The sequence below is a fragment of the Pteropus medius genome, unplaced genomic scaffold, assembly GCF_902729225.1.
Source record: "Pteropus medius unplaced genomic scaffold, Ma_sr-lr_union100, whole genome shotgun sequence".
Lineage (NCBI taxonomy): Eukaryota > Metazoa > Chordata > Mammalia > Chiroptera > Pteropodidae > Pteropus > Pteropus medius.
The window spans coordinates 18,593,060-18,616,805 of record NW_024342467.1 but is presented as its reverse complement, the minus strand read 5'-3'; the positions used below and the strand labels follow the sequence as shown (position 1 = coordinate 18,616,805).

The following is a 23,746-nucleotide window of genomic DNA, read 5'->3' as shown; positions in this document are numbered from 1 at the left end:
CTTTTGGCAGTTGTGGTCGTTCTGGGGAATGGGACTGTCACAGTTGAGATGGAAAGTCACTGACTCCCCCACACTGAGCCTTACAGACCCCATTATTGGACCATGAGATAGAGAGGTAAGTCCTCTTTTTTTCAGTCAAGGTCAGTCAACACCCAAAGACTCCACCTTTTACAGACAGCAGATCAAAAGCACCCTCCACCAGCAAAAGCCAATTTACATAATTGGCTGGCACCAAAAATCAACATAGTCACCATTCAGCTATGTTTACGCAGGTCTTTAATGAAAGTCAACATAGAAAACAAGGCAAGACCACTTTGCACTTGGCTTTGAAAAGCTGGGTTTGGAGCCTGAGAGGTTTTCCTAAATTACTATTAACAAAGTCAACAGGTTAATATGTTTTCAAGGCTTCATCCAAATGGGGCACCTAGATAATGACCCTATTACTCTAAGGTAAACAAAAGGGCAATTGTGTTCACCCCGGGATTAGGAGGTGTCTTAAAAGCTCTTTCATATTTATTTTCCACAATTTAGCAAGCCCAAAAGGGAAACGTTGGAGTTCGTTAGAGAGGATTGCTTGCACGTTGTGGAAACAACGGGTCACTCCAGGTTCTCCAGGCATTAAAGATTCAGTTAGGAATTTTACTGAGAGCAGAGGCCTCAGCGAGCGGTTCGGCCTGCACACTGTCCTTGGGGATGATGGGTACAAATTCAGGATGACGGAACCATCACGCAGTGATAGAGAACATCTGTCACAAGCTGTTATTGATTTCCGCTTTCCTTGTCATCAAGAAAGTCTGAGCTGATCAGAAACGAATACTCTTCCGAGCTCGGGAGATCTGAATGTGACTGTTTGGGGTGCCGCGCTGAGTCTGGCTCCTCTTTGATCCCAGAGAAGGGATCAAAGCCGGGAGCTCTGGTCCTCAGAAGAGAGTAACCTGTGCACTGAATGGTGGAAGCCAAAGGTCCTAGGAGCACTTGGGGGGAATATTACTGAAATCAAAGCCTGAACCATCAGCCCACTGGGCCAGGTGGAAAGGGACCACCGGAGGCACAACAGTGGTTTGGAGACTGTGAAACAGCCCCTGAGAACTAGCCCTGCGACCACTATTTATCAGCCCTCTGATCTGCAGCCCCTAAGGTGGCCCCAGTGACCCCTGCCTCCTGGTATTAAAGCCTCGTGCAATCCCATCCCCACAAGTGTGGCCTGGACCTGGTGACAAGCTTCTAAACCAATAGAACATGGCAAAAATGATGAGATGCCATGTCCCAGATTAGGTTACTATCAAGGAAAAGTAGAGCCGAGTGGAAGTTAGAGCAGTGAAGGCAAATGTTATTCAGGAACTATTGCAGTAAGGGAAGCGAGGCCTCAGTATAAACTGGGCTTGATTCCGAATACAGGGAGGATAAGTGAGGATTTACAGCCAAGAAATGGGGTGGGGGTCAGTGGATGGAAAACAACTAAGGAAAGACGAGGGGCCGGGGAGATACGGCGAACCTGACTCAGCAGGATACTTGCTGAAGGATCTTGCCAAGGTGATAAGAGATGTGAGGAGGACGGGATGTCACACCGAGGAGTTTGGTCAGATATCGAGAGGGTCAGATACCAAGGGCAGGGGATTCTGGCTAAACCGACTCAGTGGAATTCTTGCCGAAAGCGGAATAAGCAGGCCCGTAAAGCTGGGGCCTTCAAGGCTTAGAGGGGTCTGACTGGAGTTAGGTCGGGAGTCTTTGTCACTGAAAAGAGTTGCGGCTTCCATGTCGTACAGGCTTCTTGCTCTCTCATTCATTCACTTTGATGGAATTCAGCAGCCATGGCATGAGCTGCCCGATGGAGAGGCCCATGTGGCAAGGAACTGGGGAGGGCCTCCAGCCAACAGGAAGCAAAGGACCCAGGCTCTCAGTCCGATGGGCTTCGAGGAACTGAATTCTGCCAACAACCGCGTGAATGAGCTGGATGTGGGTCTTCTGCCCTCAGCCTTCAGATGAGACCTTGGCCCCTGCTGCCACCACGACTGCCACCTTGTGAAAGACCTTGTGGCAGACGCACCTCGCTAAGCCACACCTGCCCTACAGAAGTTATGAAATACAAATGTTCGTTATTTTAAGCTGCTAGGTTTGGGGGATCACTTCTTACACAGTGAAAGAAAACTAATACAGATCCTCTGTGGTCCCAGTTGGGGAGGGAGTCACTGAAGGTCCTCGCTGACCCTCAGAGCTTCTGGGGGACCTAGGGGCTAGCATGGCGGTTCCTTCATTTGATATAGAATTAAAAGAGCAGGAGTCCTGCTGTGATTCACCATCATCCGTGGACACAGCCATTGTGGCACATCGGCATGAGGCAAAGGGAAGAGGAAGGAAAAGCACCAGGGCATTCTCTCCAGATACGCTTTATGACTCAAAAGAACAGAATCCATGTCCAGGATAATAACAACCAAATGGAAGAAACCCGTAGGGTTTACAAAGTGTTTTATATCTGTGATGTCATCTAACCCTCACAAACACTCTGCAAATTTCTTTTTGGACCTGGAGGGATCGTTTAGAAGGATTGGCAGAGGAGCACACTTTCCCACAGACCCAGATCAGAAGGATGCTGCTTCTCTATTCGAGAAGAAGACTGACCGCTTTGACCAAGCGCAGAGCTTTAAGTAAGGAAGGAAGGGGCCACCTGCTTAGCCAGCCAAATGGGCTGCATCAAGCCCGGCCACCACGCAGAGAGAAATGTTGTAAGTAGATCACCTTCATACCTCTGCCCCAGAGGGGACGCCATGTCCAATTCTACAGATGAGGACGTTAAAATTTGCAGAGCTCATCCAAAGGAGCGTAGCCAAGACATGGTACATGTGCAAACTGGGCCCAGGACCTATCTCATGCCCTGTGGCTTTTCCACATGCCAACTTGAGTTGTACACTATTTAGTATGCAAATCCAGGTTCAGACTTCTTCCCAGGTCACCCTAGCAATTTTCTCAAGGCTTCCACAGGAAACTAATGACGAAGGAGAATGTGAGAATATTAGCAGAGGCTTCCGCATTTGGGATTGTCTCACATTCTTTGACATAAAAGATCGAAATGAATGGGCATGGTCCTCGCTCCCAACACATGCTTACCTGCAGTGTTTTCCCTCTTCCCCAAATCGTAATTCCAGTCGACTCCCAATCTCATTTGCCCTCCTAAACGTGGAGAAAATCTGTTTCTCCCTCCGTCGCTGTTCGCGCTGCTGTAGCGCAGGTGACACCGCTCACCTTGACTTCTTCATAACTAGTCTTCTGTCTCGTCCACAAAGTGAACTTGTCAAAACCTAGATCTGACCCCATCACTTGCTCCTTTCAATGTTTCCCCACAATGTCTTCCCATATAGTCCAGGATGAATCTCATTTCTTAGCTAGCATATCAGGTCTCCCATGGATGGCCTGACCCCATCCATCACAGCTTATGTTCCAGCTGCCACCGGAGCAGCTTCTGTGTTCTTACAGATTATCCCATCTCATGCTCCAGACTTTTGCTAGTACCAGTCCCTCGACATGAACGGCCCATTTTGTCTTCTGCACTCAACTAAATCCTGCTCCATCTTTAAGACCCAGGATCTCATCCTGCTCCTCCCTGCCTGCCCCTTCCTCCCCTCTGTGCTCTCATTATACTCTGGGCATCTTTCCACGGTCACTCGACCTCGCATTACGGTGTCATTATCTGTGTGCGTGCCTGCCTCCCACACCAGCTGGGGACAGAAATCTGAGAGCAAAGCATGTGCGAGAGACAGAAGGCTGAGAGCAGAGCCTGCCATCCACGCACACGAGTGGCCAGACAGAATCCTCACACGCAACATGAAAAGGCAGGCCAAGGAGTAAGTTCCCATGCTCACTGCCTTGGACACAGATTCAGGCTTGTTGCTTGCTGTCTGCTCAGAGTAAAGTGGTCATGCGAACATCTTCAATTAGCCAAAAAAAAAAAAAACCTTTCTAGATTCAAACAAGCACATCTGCTAAGGGTGAGAAGTCTTGCAGTTTAAAAAAGGTATATAAATGCCTCTGATCTAACATTCCCAGAATGCATTTGACCATGGCCCGTCCCTCCTCTTCTCTCTTTTCCACGTCATCTGCAGTATCTCTGTTCCAGGTCCCCTCTAGGAAATGTGAGTATAACAGAAGCTTGTTTAAGCTACCGAATCCAGCAGAGACCAGGTCAACTCTCTGCTCCACTACGTTCCAGCAATGAGGGCAACTCGTCTGAATTCTCAGAGCCTGAGTGTCTTCACCTCTGCAAAAACGGACAGTAATATCCACCTTAGAGGTCGTTGTGAGGATTAAGAGACGCCTTAAGTAAACCACATGGCCCTCATTAGATACCAAACGGTCGCTAATTCGCTTTCCGCAGGATTGCCTTAACTTTACCCTACAGCCCTATCTAGATGGCCTTCAAACCTCTGGCAACGAAGTCAAATGCCAGCTTCATGATTAGTTGCTTTCTAGGACACCAAACAAACACCAAGCTCATTTTTTTTTTTTTTCTAAATCAACCTAAGACAATACGTATTGCGGGCACAGCAGCAGACCCTCCTGTTGGAACTGACTAATCACTATTTCCAAATAATGACTGCCTTTGTGCCATGAATATCAGAAGACCACGACACAGACAACAAAGCTGAACGTCCCGGCGCCTGCGAGACGCTCAGTTATAAATTAGTCCCCAACTAGAGGACTGGGGCCACCAGGGTACTATTCAGAACACACGGCAGACACAACCTTCATTTTGTTTCTCTTTCTTTGAATAAAACTATGTCTGATGCTTCACCTACAATGAAAACATTCTCCCAGTTGTAAAAAACAAAAGTAGTAACAGACTTCGTAGGCGTGCATAAGCATGAGATAATTGTGCTTCACAGTTCGCTGATGTCGAAACCCCCCGCCTAACCAAGCTGGGTGTGATAATGTACGCCTTGTTGTGTGGCAGTTCCCCAAAATATTATTCATAGGAGGTTTGCAATAACAAAGCATTTCCATAATAAATACTGGTCACAAGAGTCTTCTATCGAGGAAAAGCCTGCTGACCTCGCTCACATTCCCTACCCTTGATTCGAGATTAAATTTCGCTTTTTTAATCAAAGATTCTTAAATCCTAAGAACTCCAAACCTTGAAACTGATACCCTTTTTTAAAAGAAAAATTGTACCAGAACTGTCAGAAGGAGCAGTCAAAATGACATGAGGCAAATCAGATGACGTGTGTGTAAGAGGTTTTCTTTAGTTCAGCTGTCAAGAAAACATCGAGGTGTCTTATCTCCCCAAAGCCTCAAAGCCATGGTCTCAGGCCCGGCAAGCCAAAATTGTTTTAAGAAAAAATAAAGGCACAAAAGGCTTCTTAGGAAATTCACGTTGAAAGTGTTACTTAAGCTCACAGCTTGGACCAGTAAGAAACAGGAACCCAGGACAGCAGTGGGAAATGAAAGAAGAAATTATTTATACTAAAGATCAAACCCTGTGAGTAAGAACTCTAAAGAGACCAGGTTGTTTAATTATTCGACCCTCCTACCCTATCGAATATTCCTTCAAGTAAGTAAGTCAGGATTTAGACCTGAGAAATGTAGTTATTATACATAATTTTGTTGGAGGAACATTTGTTAGAATGCAATTAGGCTTTCCGTTTTGATTGAAAAGGGAGCCTACTTTTTTTTAAATCTCTTTATAATGAAGTATTAGCAACTTCTCTTGAGGCGTCACTGTCTCAAATCATGCATAGTACAGCAGAGTCAAATCTGTGGTTAGGCAACATCGGACTTACTGACTATTAAAGTCTCTGTGTTTGAAACTTAACTGGGACACCACTTGCCTTGGCCCTTAAAAAATATTTGGAAAGAGTTTGCATGCACTCTCCTGTTTTCGTAATGACCACATTATGATCATAAGAGAATGAATTACTGTCCCCAATTTTCACCATCATTTGCCTTGGTCTCATCATGGGCAAAGTGCATTTCCTTACTTACATTCAACCAGAGAAGCAGAATCATGAGGGAAATGTTGGATTTATTATACAAATTAGATCTTGCACAATGTAAGGAGTGGGTTAAGCCACGCATGTAAGGGTGTTGTACTTGCATCTGGTGCCGGGCCCAAAGCCAGCACATGGGAAGGAGAGCTGTATGTGAATAGGGAACAGCAATGGCCAACCAGAGCCCAAAAGATGAGCTAGTTCCCACATGGGTGCCTCACTGTCCCCATGCCCCCAACATTCATGCAGATCTACAGAAGAGCTGGTGCATTCCTCCCCCTATGGAATTGCCCACGAACTTGGCCCGTGATCCGGAGAAGCTAAAGAACAGGATCTGGTAGGTAATAAAGGCACTGCAGGCCAGCTATGCTTCACACCCACAAGATGAGCCAGCAGGTCCTCATCAGTGATTTGTGACAGTTGTAGACATGGCTGTGGCTTCACTTCCACCGCCGAATCATGTACACATTTCTCTTGGGGCGAATCCCACTCAAGAATCACGCAGGGAAGGGCATTCTGAGATCCACAGCTCCTGCCTGGCTAAGCCAACACACTGCCCCTGACTTTGAGCTCAGCCACCTGGCTCGTCTTGGCCAATGGCATATAGACAGAAGCAACGGCATTCCAGATCACTATCCAGGATAATTAAGAGACCTTAATTTCCGCCTGACCATTTGTATCATCTTGACCAGAACTGAAGAGATAACAGAGCAACTCGACACAACTCTAGCGGCCACAGCCTAAAACAGAAGACCCCAAGCCAAGCCACAACTAGATAAGCTGAACCACAGCCAACTGGCAGAGGTGTGAGCAACAGTAAGTGATTGTGGAAGCCCCTGAGCTGGGGGAAGTAACTGAAACAGACCGAACTTTACTTTGATGATTCAGGACTCATCTCTTTACCCGTTTCTCCCATGATCTGAAATTCCTGCCATGAACCAGACTCCTGAAGCCCACAAGCCTATGCCCACAAGTGATGCACACTGATGCTCTATGACAGGAATCTAGCCCACTTGCCTAATTTCAGGACATTCTTCTCTTAAAAATAGTTAGAACCAGCACCAACTCAATATTAAATCCCAGCTATAGCTACGACAATACAAAACCTTCAGAAATACAGTTTCAAAAATGTGCAAGTCCTTCATGGAGGCAAACCTAAAATCTGATTGAGGACATGAATAAATAGAAAGACACATGATGTTCCTACTTGAGAAGAATCAGTATTGTCAAGAGGATGGTTCTCCAGATTAAATTATGAATGGCATACAATTGCATTTAAAATCCCGTGGAGTTTGTGGGGTGGGGGAAGCTTGGTAAGCATCATGAGGGAGAAGAATAGCAATGAGAATCGCCAAGAAATACTTCTCCAAGGTAAGTAAAGCACACTCAGAACCTGGCGACCAAGACCCTGCTGGCCCAAGGACACAAGGAACCTGTTCCTCAAAGACCCCATTTCCTTGGCTCCCTGTCAAGGATGTGCCAGGGACTTCTGTGTAGACTCAATAAAAGCCAATGAGATAGACGTGTGTTCACACACATACGCACACACACACAAATAAGTCTTTGCGTGTGAGCATTTGTGTGGATTTCTGTTTTTAGGTGTGCCTCTCCATTCTTTGAGCTACTTTAAAAGTCTGAAAGTTGAGATTTGTCGCTGGGCAAGAGAGAGCAAAAAGAGGTGACCCAGTGGCTTCCGAAGACGCCCCTGGTGGTGTAGAAGGTGTCAGGGCTTGGTGGCATTTAGACTCACAACAGACCACCGCCCAGGCCAGGAGAGAGAGGGTGATGTGAAAAAGTTTCAAGTTTTGCAGGAGATGCAAGGGGGACAAAGTTAAGGTTATGTAGTTTGGTCTTTCAGAAAAAGGCTTCGCTGACACTCAAAAGCCTTCTGTTTGTTGTTGTTGTTGTTTTGTTTTGTTTGTTTGTTTGTTTTTACTAGAAAAGCCCTGAGTGTCAGAGAAATCACTTGCCAGCCATGGAGACTCAACCGCTGATTTTCCCGACTGCTTGGCTGGTCCTTACACAAGTAGCATCAGCTACAGCCTTTTGAGTCAAAGGCTTTACTGCAATAAGATTTTGTGAGAGAGCTCAAGCAAATAAGCTTACATTAGCCAACAGGTAGTCCCCGGCTGCTTCTGTGGGCCAAGGCCAAGGGGAACTCAGAGAGAAACCTGATGGGGATTCTGCTCCCCAGACAGCTGCTGCTGAGGATGGGGCTCGGACGTGGAGTTAGGTCTGAAGGTGGCCAGTAAGACAGTGTAGCCAGGCAAAGGGTAGAAAGAGTAGAAAGTTCTGGGTTTAGATGACTCTCATATAGACCATATCACCCTGAGCGAATCACCTGTAGAAGGAGGGTATTCCTGCTTCCTTGGTAGATCCTGGTGGGATTAAATAAGAAAATTACGTTGTGCCTGACACACAGTAGCACCTGGAAGACACTTTGCATATTAATGAATGTTGAAAACAGTGTTACGAGTGCTGGGCTGTAAGCACATTCGATAGGCAGCAGGGGCCAAGGATGGGACTATTTCAGCCTGGGGAAGTTGCAATTGGCTTCTCATAGGACATAATGTTTGAGCTGGAGCTTCAAGAACGAATGGGATTCAACAGCTGATGATGAGGGAAGGCTTTCCAGGGTGAAGAAAGAGCACAAGCTAAAGGATGGAGGTAAAAAGCGACATGATCAGTGAAGGCCGGGAGAGACAGGTGAGGCCACTGAAGCAGAAGGGCTCGGGTTATGGGGTGCCCTGTGTCCCATGCTGATGATGGGCGGTCATGGAAGGTTGTGATACAGGATGATCCTCACCCATTTCTTATACCACTCTCCCTTCTAAATTTGAAACCTTCAGAATTAGAGAAAAGCAAACAAGGAATGGCTAAGAAGGAAGTGGCCCAGAATCCCCTGGTCCATTATATTACAAATCCTGTGCAGTGTATTACACAGTCCGGCGTGGGACCCAACCTCCCACCAAACCTTGGCGGGGCAAGCCTGGTCGCCAGGCTGTTCCATTTTCCCAGAGCCCCTTCAGGTATAAGAAAATATTTTTCCACTGGGAGTCAACTAGATGTCATGTCTGATTTAATCCTAAATACATTGCCATAGAAAAAGAAGTCAATGAGTAAACCTCTCCTAGTCCCTGATTTCTTGTTTCCCTAGCCCTTCACCCACATCTCTGTTCCATCTTGTTCTTTCTTTTCTTTTCTTTCTTTTTTTTTTCTTTTTTCTGCAAGGGAAGTAGAAGCGAAAGAGAGAGGCAGACTCCACACTCGCTAATTTGTTTTCCATCCTCAGCTCTGAATTTCTTTCTCTCTGACCTGCACTGAGACGGTACAGAAGGGACAGTGCCAAGGGGAGACTAACTTATTTATCTTAAAAGCATAAATTACTTCCAATTACCAGAATACCAGATATATCCAAGGAAGCACCTCTTGCTTCCCCTTAAATGTTCTGGTTTTCTCAGCTGCTCATGTAAGTTTTAACAGGGCGGCAGGAGGTCAGAAAGTCAGAGAGACATTTAGCTTTGCTGTAGATCGAAGCCCTCTCCCCCTTCTACCTCTCTTTCTTCCCTGCTCTTCCCCACGGGGGACCTGAAATGATTTCGATCAGATGATGGGAAGAGTGTTGGTTAAGAACTGGAGACCTGGCTTAGCATTGGCTTGCCACTGAACGCCCATGTGGAGACAAACTCTCACACACCCCGAGGCTCACGCCCCACATCGGCAGAATGAGAGGATTGAAAAAATTGACACCCGAGACCCCTTCCCATTTCCACTGTGATGATTTCAAGATTCCAACTCAGATTTACCTTTTGTTTCTGAATCATACATACTCAGTTTGATTTCAGATTATTTATTGAAACCTCATGTGTTGTACGAGTTAGCACAAAGCTACTCCAAGTGTGGTCATGGACCCAGGCTGGTCTGCAAACTGTCACTGGTCTGCGATGAGATCAGCAGGCTAGTTGAGAGTAAGCAGTAGAAACTTTCTGGCAATTTGGCATGGCCACAACATCCAAGAGTGTGACGGTGGCCTCATTTGGTTGCGTTTGCATGATGAGTTGCATGTGTCACGAACTGTGTCCTACTTACGTGCAGTGGGACCACATGTGAAATAAAATGAAAATAAAAAGAAACAAATACTCCATCCAGGTGATGAAGGTCAGCATCAATGGCCACAAATCACGTCGAGATTTGTACCCTTGATACGATGTGATGAGAATGGCGCCTTCACCACTAGAGTTTTATTCCCAATAGCCCATTAGCCCAGGCTCATCATGAGAAAAACAGCAGACGACTTCCAATAATGAGACAGTCTACAAAATACTTGGCCAATACTCCTCAAAACTATCAAGGTCATCAAAAACAAGGCAAGCTTGAAAAACTGTCACAGCCAAAAAGAGCTAAGGAGACACGCCAATTAAATGTGATGAGGTACCATGGAGGGGTCAGATGAAGGACATTACGTAAAAACTAAGAATATCTAAATAACCACGGACTTTATCTTTAAGGGGAAAAAAAAGAAGAAACTTAGATAAGAATTTCTCTATATACATTAATTTATTTAATCCTCATGAAAGCCCTGGAAAATATGGAGAATAGGCATTACGGTCGCCATTTTAGGGATTTTATGGATGAGGAGACCCAGTTAGTGACATTTGGTGAGCTATGAAAGCATAAGGTTTGAATCCACTTCTCTCGACTTTTCTCTCTTGCTCTTATCTACTAGTTTTTCTAAGTAGGCAGACATTTATCCAAGTTTAAGCTATTTTTCCGATTAGAAATACGCTTGATGTAAAAAAAAAAAAAATTAGAAAGAATATACAAAAATAAACAGATTCCTTTAAAAACATCACCAATAATTTTCCAATCCAGAGCAAGCATTTGTTAACCTTTAGATTTCCTTTTATTTTTCCTTTTTCTGAGCACTTAACCACTCCTAAGTGTGAAGAGGAGAGTGTGTAGAAAGAGAAAGACAGACAGACAGACAGACAGAGACAGAGACAGAGAGACAGAAAGAGAGAGAGACTGTGGAGAGAGCCATCCAACAAGTGATCAGGAGATGGGACCTCCAGTGGAGGAATGCAGTTAACCCGCTGGAAAGGGGAAGGGGAGAAAAAACAGAAGCTTCTGGGAGCAGCAGAACAGAGGGGAGCTTTATTTAGACCAGAGTAGCCATGATCATTTGCACACAAATAAGAAGTTGCTATTTAAGACAAAGGGGCCGCAAATGCACGGGGGAGAGGGCTAGATGGTAACACAGGCTCTGGAGGAGGCGAGAACGATGGGTCAAGAGCCACAGGGAAGCCCGTGTTAGAACAAAGAAAGGACCGGATTCCTCAGAATCGAACAAGGAGGAAGAGTGATAATACAGTGATGTCCCATGGACAAGGGACACAACTGAAGTCAAATGACTCTTTTTTTTTTTTGCAAAGTAGGATTTGAAGCCACCTACTACTTAGGAGGGGACGAAAACACAGTCAGAGTTTGGGGAAGGTCCAGGAAGTTTGAAATGTCTGTATTGTCATTTCTCAGCTGCATCCGTGGAGCGATGACTGTACTTGAACAAACTGCGGGAACCTGGCATGGGCGAACCTCCGGACTTCACGACAATGACCTTGAAGGAAGCCCTGGGGTCACCGTCAGTTCTCCCCAGCCTGGCACCACTCGCTTCGTCTGCAAAGGATCGAGCTCAACATTTCCCACACACAGCAGTGTGACTCAGCTCGAGCCGCACTTGTGACCATCATTCGCCAGGGAACGGACGTGCCTGCCATCTAAACGCACATGGTGAGATATTTCAGTGCGGAACCTGAGGTCACGAAGAGAAGCAGAACCCGTGACGGAATGATAAACCAGTGAGAAACGGCGGTCTTTAAAGGCGCAGAGCAGGCCAGGGGGTGTCGTGGTCACCTCCCGAGGAGTTAAGAGGAGTGAATCTTCTTGACGGGGCCAGCAGACACGCGCGTTGTCATAACAACGTACCCTCGCCCCTTCTTCCTGACCAATGAGCCCCAGTGAAGCTGAGAACGACATGCCTACTAAAAGACTGTATTTCCTTCTTTGCAGATGGAATGGCATGTGACACAGTTCTAGTCAAATTATGGAAGCTGAAGTTAGTGCATGAAGTTTCCAGAATAGCTGCTTAAAAATGCGGGGACGGGAGCAGAGGGAGAGGGAAGAAACGCAGACGCGGCTCTCTCCAGCTGTTTCGCCCTCCGCCTGCCCCCTTCGTCCTGCCTCCATCAGGAAGACGATGCCAGCGGAAAAGCGAGGCGACCAGCGGTCTGCAGCGAAGAACAGCAAGAGACGGCCAAGGACCTGGATCCCGACATCCGTGACCCACATTTCAAAATCGTCAGCTATGTACCTCCAGATGGCTCATTCTCTAAGAAAAATAGAACCAGCAATTTGTTTAAGGCTCTGCTTTGGGGGCTCTGTTTCTCCCAGTTGAATATAATCCCTGATCTACACAATAGGCAATTTCGCTTCTATCATTAATTTAGAAGTAGTGCGTCACGGCTTTGCGCGTGGTCTAGAGTTTCACGTAGCCAATGCCCCTTGAAAGAGCCAGGCCATGCTGTGGGGACCTGGCAATCCTTTTGTAGAACTGCGTGTTTTGTTTTGGGGGTGTCTGTCTTTGCTGTAAAGTGAGCTGATCTACACACACAACATATGATAAGCATGAAGCAGCCCGACTGGTTTTATTAGTTTTCCTTGGGCTTTGGTCTAAAAAGGTTTCTTGCTGAGTTGATTTCACCCCCGATAACTTCCTTCACACTCCACTTCCTAATCGAAAAAGGCCCACATCAGGGGTGGAGAAACAGAGACCAGTCCTTTCCCAGCTCTCTCCTGGGACTCTTTTGCTCTTTACTGCACCGCTGGGCTGGCTTAGCAAAAGCAGTTTGACGTCCAGAATCCCCTGGCAGCCTTCCACGGGTCTGTCTGCTTCGGCAGAAAGCTCCAATCAGTAAGTCTGTGGGCTAAGGGGAGTCTGATCTCACTGGTGGCGTTGCCACGCTTTGTTCTTTTTCTGATACGTTCCCTTTTCACAATGGTTTTGTTCTTTTCGAGTCCCGAGAGCTGACGTGCTCTCGGAAAGTGCAACGTGCTTCCCTAAATTCTGGCCCACACTCCCTCAGGTGAGAACTCTCCAAGTCATTAACCTTCAGGTAAACCTCGGAGGAGGAGGAGGGCTTTTTGTGCTGGATTCCAAGAGCTACCTTTCTGAAAGCCTTGACTTTAACAGTGCGAGTTACAACGCAGCTTTTCTAAATGAAACCGAACAGGGAAGGCCAGCGCATAAAACCAACAGAAGCAGAGTAGTTTTGTTATCAAGTGAAGGCAGGTGAGGGAAGGGAAGGGGCCTGTGATGGGGAGGCAGCTGAGAGTCCCTACAGATTAGCCATAGCCTTTTCCCTAGGGGATTTCCATGGGACGTACCCCCCCCCAAGGAACCCTGGGGTTCCAAGGAACACAGTTTGAAAACCACCTTGCCAGTAAGCCCAGAGTGGCAGAAAAGATGTTTCATCATTGTCTTTAAGAAAAGCAAGCTAAAGACGACTTGAATCTAGAACACTGGGGACTTGGGTTCAAGAGAGTCTATTTAAAACTTGCCCTCCATTTCCGAATTATATTGCTCGTTTTCAAGCCCCTTGCGTTTTGTTGGGATCCGTTTTTCACGAGCGTGAAAAGCTTGTTGATCTGCCAAACCCAAACAGACCCGGATCGTTGCCATAGCTCCCTAGCATTTTCTGAGTTGCGAAGTAATGAGTCTGTTATGCAGGCGATGACCATGTTACGTGACCCACAAGCAGTGATTCAGAATCAGGGACTGCGTTAAGAGACACGTTCTTCGGGTTGTGGTGCTCAGGCATAAACAGCAGTATTCTCTCGCCCACAATTCCAAATTATATTTCCTTTGCATCACCTAAGAGTGTGTGTCGCTTTTTCTCTAGTATCTGCACGTGGTCTCAGGACAGACAACGCCCCCCTCATCTCTTTTACGTCTAACTCTCCTCAACATACTATAAGCATCCGCAAGCAGACACACCTAAAAAGACAAAAAGCCCATATCCACCTCCAGAAACTCCATTTCCTTACCAGCCAGATGGGAAAGAATCCCCTGTGTTTCTAGAGCAGCCCTGGTGACAAAATGAAATAAGGTCCCTTGAAAGTACTTAGCACAGTGCCCAGCGCACCGTAGAAATTTTATTTCAGACGTCGTATTTCCTGTCTTTCCTTCTATTCACCTTACAGGGCAATGTGAGAAGACCAGGAGGAAAGCTCTCCAGATAAAGCAGAAAACTCAGAGTAGGTGAGCGGCCGGCATTCACCGGCTGCCGATCCCGGCTGCCGACCCCGGCGAAGCTCTGCATTGGGCCACTACCGAGCCCTCTGAGCCCAGAATTCCGGAGCCTCTTTATTGTCACACACACACAGCACTCGCGCTGTCTGTCTGTGGCTGGTTTGTCTTGGATCCGCTTGTCCAGCCTCTGAGAGGGGCCCCTCAGTGTTTGCCATGAGGCATCTTTGTTTCTGCCTCTAACCGTACGAGCTTCCATTTCATGCTGGAAAAAGCCGGTTCTTTAAAAAAAGGTTTCCTTGGACCAATAGCAGAGTTGAATTTTCGAGTAAAGAAAATGTTTCCTCTTTCTTGCTCTGATTTGCACCCCCTTTTGACGGAGCAGAAGAGATCGCCACCCCATGTGGCATCGCATTCAAAGCGTGGCAGAGAAGCCATTTCCATCCACTCGGGCCTCGTCCTGCCATCGTAAAATTCCACCACAAAGCTGTCTTTAGATTATTCCAATGGTTAGAGAAGCTCTATTGCATTCAGATTTTTGTTTTAAAAGGTCTGTGTATATGTGGTATGGCGGGGGCATGTGGGTCTGTGTGTGAGCACTTATGTGAGTACACCAAGATTGTGGCAGCGTCTGGTGGACAAAACACCCCAACTGCGATCTGCCTTTCAACTCCATCCTGCCTGTTCATGTTTCTAAGAAAGTTTCTCATTCATCTGCCTCTTGCCCAAAAACTTGAGGTAGTGTAGGATGAGAATTAACATATCTTGGTTTCCTCTATTAGACCAGGCCCAGTGCTGGACACTAGATACTACTTTAATCCACGCACTAGCCCTTAAGGTCAAGTGTCATTATCACCATTTTAAGCTGAAAGCACTGAGGTCACATATTACGAATTTCACCCTGTGAATTAAGCTCTCAGAGAGTAGAACTGTGTTTTGTTCACTTGTGTACCCAGACCACATTTTCTGACCTATCATGAGGACTCTCTCAGGAAGTTTCAGCTCAGTTTGGGTACAGGAGTGATGACTAAGATTAGAAACTCGGGCCAAATTTAAGGTGTCGGTGAGTTAGCCCAGGCTGATGACGGGGAAGGGCCTGGAGAAAGGCTTTCTCCATGGAGTGGGGGAAGAGGGTGCTGTCTGGATTTCCTCAGGGATAGATGATGGGGTTGCAAAACCTAGTGGGCTTTAGAATGGGAGGGAAATCCCTGGGCTTGAATTCTCATTCTGCCAGTTACAGGCTGTGTCACTTTTGTCTCTTATAAGATCTCTTTGAGCCTTCCTTTTCCATCTGAAACAAATGGAGACAAAAATATTTATCGCAGACAGTCACGGTCATGAGTGTTAAATGAGAGAACATATGTGAGACTCCACAGTCCTGATTTGGCAAACGGTGAACGCTCCGTAATTATTTGTTTTTTCCTTCCCTTTCCCCTGACTCCAAAGCATTCACAGACTCTCTTTACAAGGTGACAAGGTTTGTACTAAGTACTACCACAAGCTCCAATGTTCCCAATCTTGACATCTTTATGAAACGGGACAATATCTAGAAATGATGACTTTTAAAAAAAAAAAAAATTAGAATAATGAGAGCGAGTCGATGCAGTGGAATCACCGTCTTCATTTCCACGTCCCCCCACCCCACCCCATTGTAGAACCATTTTCGAGTTTTATTTAGTACAAAATTAATTTCACATTTTCATCAAGGAACTCATGTGGATCCCAGGGTGATTCAGATTTTCCGATACAGAAATTCATAGCATGCATTACTGGTCTTTTTCAAGACAAAAGAGTTGATGCCAGAGGAGCCCGTTTCAGACCTGCTCTACAAGCAAAATAAAGGAACCTTTTACGTGATACTTCCAAAGTCAGACCCAACATCAGTTTTTGTAACTGATCTTTAAATATATATATATATATATCTGCATGAGTTTCTCAGCCTCAACTTTCTAGTCTCCCAAATAAAAAACACAACTTGATTTACCTTAGAAATAAGCTGGGTTCCTCGTGAGCTGAACTCAGAATTGACACTGGGCTCCCTTGTCAGGGAGAAATGCACATTATGTCAACATGTGTGGGTAAACCTCTGGCCACAGAGAGCAGGAAAGTTGGTATCTTACACTTCTCCGTTGGCACAGGCTACCCCGGCGTGACCTTACAGGGCTGTCACAGGGAGGCTCCAGCGATACCACATGGCTTTAGAACCAGGACCCCTCTTGGCTGGATTCCAGCCCAGCCAAGGAAAAGCAGAGGCCGTGCTTTGGAACTACGCATTTTAGGGAGTGCTCCCTACTTTTAGTGTCCAGAACAGAATCTACCGTCAGAAAAACGAGCCAAACCAGGGCGGGTGAGCAGGGGACACTGGCCGGGGAGAGGTGAATGGGTGTCTTCTGGGTGTCCCTGTGTGCACGCTGCTTCCCCAGCAGTCCCGACCCTGGATTCTTTACCTGCCTCTCTCCAGTGCTGAAGACCAGCCGTCCTTACCCCTGGTCCAGCTCCAGGCCCCGAGGCGCCTCTTAGCAGCCCCCAGGATACATCAGCACTCTGCTCCTGAGCACTGGGGGGAGCTGACGTTTGTTCCATGGCTTAACATTCTTAGTTTCTGGGCCTCTTTTCTTTTCTTCCATTGGAGGTGAAACTCACGATTTTAGCCATTTTAAAGTTCACAATGCAGAGGCTTTTAGTAAATTCATGATGTTATGCTCTCATCACCACTATCTAATTCCAGTACATTCTCCTTACTCCCAAAAGAAACCCTGTACCCATGAAGCAGTCACTTCACAGCCACTGCTGCCCCCGCTCCTGGCAATCACTCGTCTCCTTCTGTCCCTGTGGCTCTGCCTATTCTGGATGAGTGACTCCTCGCTAAGCAGCACTTTTTGCCCTTGGCCAAAACCATGAGAAATGAAGGTCAAAAAATGACCCAAACTTCTTTTGATATCACCATGTCTTCAACAAAAGGGCAGATTGCCCTCAGAGTAGATTTAGTGTATTTTGTTCTATTATCTCATTCCCTGAAATCTGTCCGTGACATTGCAATAAGCCTGGATGCTTGAGCCATCAAAGTGCGCATGCACGGACAGCTACATGTGTCTAAACGTGTCTCTGCATATGTCCCTGTATGTTACCGTACATATGTGTTCTGCTTACACAGAAAGTCAACATCCCACTATCTTGCCATTGTCAAATGAGAGGAAGTCTCTGACGTTGCTTTCCAGGGGAAAAAGAGAGGGTCTCTGATTACAGCCTGGCACAGTGGGAGAAAACAGGACCACTGGATTTTGGCCAAGGCGCCCTCGTCCATGGGTCTCATGTGCTTACGAAAGTTCAGGAAGGGGCTGTCAGGCATTGATCTGTCCGAGGCCTCCTGGCAACACTTGGGGAGCACAATACAGTTTTGTAGAATTATGTTCAAAGGTCAACTCTACTTGTTAAGATTCTTAAGGTGTCTGTTTCATTTAAATCAAGTTTTGTGTTTGTACATGTGTGTTTTTTAAGGGAGAATGGAATCTCCTGAGAGAAAAAATCCTACGTAAATTGGAAACATGTGTAGGCATTCAGAAGGTCAGCTCTGTAAAGATGTGTTGTAATATCTCGTGTTTATAGGAATTTTATTTACAGACAAGGCCCCATATAAATTGTATGATTCTCTGGTGCCCAGGTTAGCCATTCCTCCCCATCCTGGTATAGTTGTTTAGATAAAAAAATAATAACAAATAAATAAATAAATAAATAATAAAATAAAAATAAAAACTTCTTTTCCACTCCTTTAGATACAGAAAAAGAAGAAAAATCTCATATTACAACTGAAAAAGCTAGAGCTTAGCTAAGTAATGGGTACATTTATGAAATATTTCAATGCGGCATCATATTTGATACCCAAAGAGTGGAAAAGACACAAGGCTGTGGACCGCACTGCTTTAAAGTAGCCCTGGCCTATCTTGCTTTCATTGTAATAGCACAGCCCACATAGAGGCCGAAATCCTTTCTAAGCATGAGACACATTTAGAGGCAAGATTAATACTGTTCATAGGACTTTCTGCATTTTAAATTAAATACATAAAACCATATTTCATACGCTGTTTACAATTATAGCTTCCTCCCCAGCCTCTCAAATACTGCTAAATTCCATATGTCAATATAACAGAAGAGGGAAGCAGGAAGAAAGCGAGGAAAACGAACATTGATTGACTGTCTTGTCCTCTCTGTTAGGCTTTAATCTATTTGATCTTATTTTTATTTCTTACAACTACCATACAAGGTAGATATAATTATCTCCATCTTACAGATGAGCAAACTGTGGTTCAAAGAGATTGAGTAGCTCCGCCCAAGCACACAACTAAGTATTGAAGCTGGAATTTGAAGCCAGGCTGGTCTGACTTTAAGAATCAAGTAACACTAGACTTACTGGGGGAATCACTTCATAAATTATATAAATGTCTAACTGTTATGCTACACTCTTGAAACTAATACAATATGGAGTGACAACTGCAATTGAAAAAAAAAATTTAAATAACGTGTAATTAACATAAAAAATAAAAACATGGTATATTAAACATGAAAAAAAAATCACATAACACTGTTGGTGTTAGACTAGAAGCTCCCAAATATAGTGGGACAAGCCCTTGGCAGGGGCCAGAGTATTCTGCTCCTGCTCCAAAATTTGCCAGTCCCTCTTGGTAATGTCGGGAGAAAGCCAAGAATTCTCTGGGCTCCACATTCCCCACTGAGGCCATGGGAATAACACTACCTGCCAAATAAGAAAATAAATGGTGGGGAACATAAGGCGAGACTTTGAAATACGAAAGTAAAGCATTTGAATTGTAAGGTTTGGTGATACACAGATCTCCCCAAAGCGGGATGCACAGGATAAGCCATGGGAGTGTGGGAAGAAATTAATTATTTGAACTTCTATATGTGTTTCATTTTAATTTAAAACATGGAAAATATATAGATATATTAATAATAGTAGATGTGCATAGTTTATTAATAAATTCACAGATAGTAGGACTGGATGCCCCCAATTTTTTTACCGATTAGGTGCATGATCAAAAAGTTTGAAGATCACACATCTATATAAAAAACAATATAAATTCAAAATATTGTCTATTGTTGTGTGTTTATGAGTAGTGGTGGCTGCAGATACATCATGAACTACCAAGTGAGTAGCTCAGAGCTCTGCTAATAAATTGTCAAATATTTGTTTCTAATCCTCGAGCATCCCAACATAATGGAAAGACCATAAAAGTAACTTTTTGTCTGTTAGCGGACTTCAATTGTAGAGTTAAATTTTTCATTGCCTTAGTTCAATCACACTGTCACCATTGGTCTACATTGGGCAAACTTCTACTTCATTCATTCATTTACTCATTCATTTGTTCGTTCAGTTACAATGCCATGAATACCCAAGAGCCTACTACTGTACATAAGAACTTGAAGTATATTTACCTATATTTATCTATGTGTCTCTCTCTTATCCTATCTCCTGCCTCCCCACACAAACGTAACCAGTATTCAGAATTTTATGATTATTCCTTTGCTTTCAAAAGTTTGATCACATTTTGTTTGGTTTTGCTCGTTTTTTGAACTTTATGAAAAGAGTACAATATTCTAAGAAGTCATTTGAGACTTGTTTTTATCTAACACTATATTAAATGCCATCCATATTGTAGGTGGCTGTAGGTCACCCCATTTAACTGCTGAGTGACAGTCCAGTGTGTGATTAGACCATATGTTATTGATCCATTTCTTTGAGGATGGGCATTTGGATTATTTCCAGTTTGTTGCTACTAAGAACATTACTTCTTTGAACATTCTTATGTGTGTCTCCTACTGCTCATGTGTAGAAATTTTCTTTGGGACTATATCAAGAAGTGGAAATTTGGAGTTGTAAGGGTATGTGAAAGTTCAATTTGATAGAATAAAACCAAATTATTGTCCAAAGTAGTTGCACCAATGGGTCACTTCCTTAGCCAATTTACTTTGTTTTCTCATATGGGAAACCTGGCTAAAATGACTATTTTACAGGTACCTGTGAGGATTAAAGAAGTTGAACAGGAAAGTGACCAGCACCCTCTCTGGGATACAGAAGACGATCAGTAAACTAGCACTTAAATCTCTGTCTCCCAGAGACCCGAAACCTATGCCCTATGCAAAACAAGGAGGCAGAATTGGAGGGGCTCAAAGCCCGTCGCAGCTCTGACGCATCATTAGTGAAACAAATGCTGGACCAGTGGCCCCTCACTGTGGCTTCCCGAAGCTTGCCTCCACAATGAATGGGGTGTGCTTGCTCACAACCCTGGTACTTACTCCCTAATTCCTGGAGCGCATAGTCCTAGAAATTCCTGCATAATTGGATGATGGCTGATGGGTACTTGGTGCTCAATAATGGTTGAAATTACAGTGGGAATAAAATGAAATTAATGATAAAATTGTGCTTAGCATGAAATCCAGACTCTACCAAGGTTGCATGTGACCCATTCTCGCTGACCTCTCCTGCCTCGTCCTTCCCAAGTGGTTCACCTCATCGCTTGCCAGGTCACAGCCATCGGTCGTGTTCAGTCCCTGGAGCACGCCATGCTCTCCCTCCCTTGGGGCTACTGCACACACCATGCCCCCTGCTTAGAATGCTTTACCCCATGTTCTTCCCACGGCTGGCTCTTCCTCACGCTTTAACTCTGCTTAAAGTCACCTGCTCAGAAAGGCGTGTCCTCTCCTACCCTAAATGAAACACTTTCACACTTACTTCAAATATTCTCGGTCTCAGCCCTTGGGGTCTTTATAACATTTGGCTAAATTTGTTGTGATTATATATATCTATCTGATTACTTTTATTTTGGGTCTGTCTCCTCTACTAAAATCTTAGTTTTATGACACCAGAGGACCGTCCGTCTTCATCATTCTTATGTTCCCCAGCGGCTAGCACAGTGCCAAGCATTTGTTGAATAACTGAATATAACTTAAATCTCTGTAGGTGCCAGTAGGCATCAAGTTTTAAGTAAGTCACTTTGTACGCATGTAACAATTTTCATTCTCTCAACAACCTGTGTTATAGTCACTGTCAACAACATTCGGAAGGTAAGGAAACAGGCATATGGGGGGTAAGTAACACCTCCAAAGGCCCACGGCTAGAGAGTGGTAGAGCTGGATCTGACACAGATTTGACTTCAAACTCTGTGCACTTTCTGCTGAGTCATGAAGACCACAGGAAAAGGTATTTAAGGAACCCAGCTGACATTGATTGGCCTTTTCGGCTGCCAACCTAGACTTTCCCTGGGAATTTCTCGTTTTTCTATGCTAAGTCTTGGAGCTGTTAGTTTTGCAGTATTGTAGGACATGCCGATGGAAAATGCCACCTGACTTCTTTATCTGTTAAGCAAACGTTAAGAATAACTATTTGGCCAAACTCACGCTATTGTTCCCTCACCTATCACACTGCAGTATTACTTATCAATAGAAAAGCATGTTCCTAAAATGTCACAGCGGGACTTAAACAGCTAAGTAGGCCAGTAAATCATTCTTCTAAAAGCAACAAAGCTGACCTCTTCCTTAACACTCAGATGCTTAATCTGTAAATTATTTAGCTTGTGCTATTTCTTTCTCCCAAAGCTTAAATAGTAAAGCAGCCGTTTTCATTTCCTTATGATTTCCCCAAGTGATTAGAAAGTAGCACTCTTCAGAAACACAGGCCACGTCCATATTTTCTATAAATGGATAAAAAATAGGTTTCCTTGGCCCACAAGGTGTATTGTATTCTCACTCAAGGGACCCAAACGCCAAAGGAAAGTTGTGAGGATGTAAGTAACTTCCAATTTTCTCAGTCGCTCCTCTTCATTTTATCATGTCAAAAAAGACTAGAGAGCTATATATTTCTCCACCGACCACAAGCATCATTTCTCTCAAAAGTTCAGGAAAGGCTGTGTCCCCCGGGCACCCTCCCCTGACTAGTCCTGATTTATGCTGTTCAATCCCATTCTTGACACTTACATGTGACACTCACACCACATTATTCACCTCAGATTTGGGTGCTCACTTATGTTTTTGTTAGTTCCAAGAGTTGCAGCATGATTACATGTTTGGTCTTGTCATATTTAGATGGCAAGCATTTCAAGGATAGAGACAATTTCTTCTTATTTTTTTCTGTCCCGCAAACACCTATGAATACATGCATTCATCTTTTATCCCTCTATCCACTCAGAGCTCTTCAGAGCAACTTTAAGGCTCCAGAAATGGTGCTAGGGGCTCCTGAGGAAAGAAAACTGAAAGATATATATGTAGTTTGAACTCAGTCGAAATGAAGAGGTACTGATTCAACAGGCATAGAAAAAAATGCAGAAGATAGTGGTTGTCCTTAATTAAGGTGATAGAGTTCCTTCACTGATTTTTCTGTATTTTCAATCAGAATATGTGTTTATCTTATATCAAGGAAAAGCTATATTAAACAAAATCTAATCAGTAAATTGAAAGAACAAAGTCAAACTTACATCACAAGGAGGCAGATAGAAATAGAGTGAATAGAGTCCTCAGATAGGACTTAAAGATTTCAATTTGAGTTGGGCCCACAGCCATGCCACCCTGAACAAGCCCGATCTCGTCTGATCTCAGAAGCTAAGAAGGGTCGGGCCTGGTTAGTACTTGGATGGGAGACCACGTAGGAAGACCAGGTGCTGTAGGCGTAAAAAATAAGAATTAAATAAATAAATAAATAAATAAATAAATAAATAAATAAGGGATCGTAAGCTGACAAGGTCCTTGCAATCTGTGAGGTCAACCAAGGGTTGCCTCACCTAAAAAATAAATAAATAAATAAATAAATAGATTTGAGTTGGGACTATGTGATCTTTTCAAGACTTAGTGTCCTTGTCTATGAACTGAAAATAAAAATATCTCCTTCATAGTGTTGTTCTGAGGATTATATGAGATAATGTGACTCAAATGCCTTACAGGACTGTAAAAGGCATTAAGTATTGGAAGGTATTATTACTTATGTTGTGAATTGGGCCTGATTTCAAATGGCTGGTGCTGGAAGTCAGGCCTACTGCAGACACCACTAAGCATATTATGGGACTAAGAGGCTCAAGGCCAATTATCCACAACACTGGTTTAAACGTTTGGTTCTTCCCACCCTGTGGATGTCACAATTTTCTCCAGAGGAGTGAATGCTGAAAAAGTGTGCCAGTTCAAGTGTCTTTCCGATTTGGAATTAAGACCCAGGCCTTGAGGACCACAGAGAGAGTGGGTTACAAATCCCTTGGGCTCATTCACCTTTTCTGGGCTTCTTTCGCCTTTTCCTGGGCTAGGATAAAATTACAAAGATATATTTTTATTTTATTCTCACAATTCAGGAAAACTACAGAAACCAAGTTGCTCTATTTTTCCTATTCATAAAAAAGGGGAAAAGGCTATGGAGTTCTGTCTCTATATCTAAGATGAGATGGTAAACTTTGGTTTACAGAGGGACAAATTG

General features: G+C 44.5%; 1 pseudogene; it reads left to right on the top strand.

The window, feature by feature from the left end:
• Positions 1–22,836: 22,836 nt before the first annotated feature.
• On the top strand, positions 22,837–22,955 carry LOC120602693 (uncharacterized; annotated as a pseudogene).
• Positions 22,956–23,746: the final 791 nt, after the last annotated feature.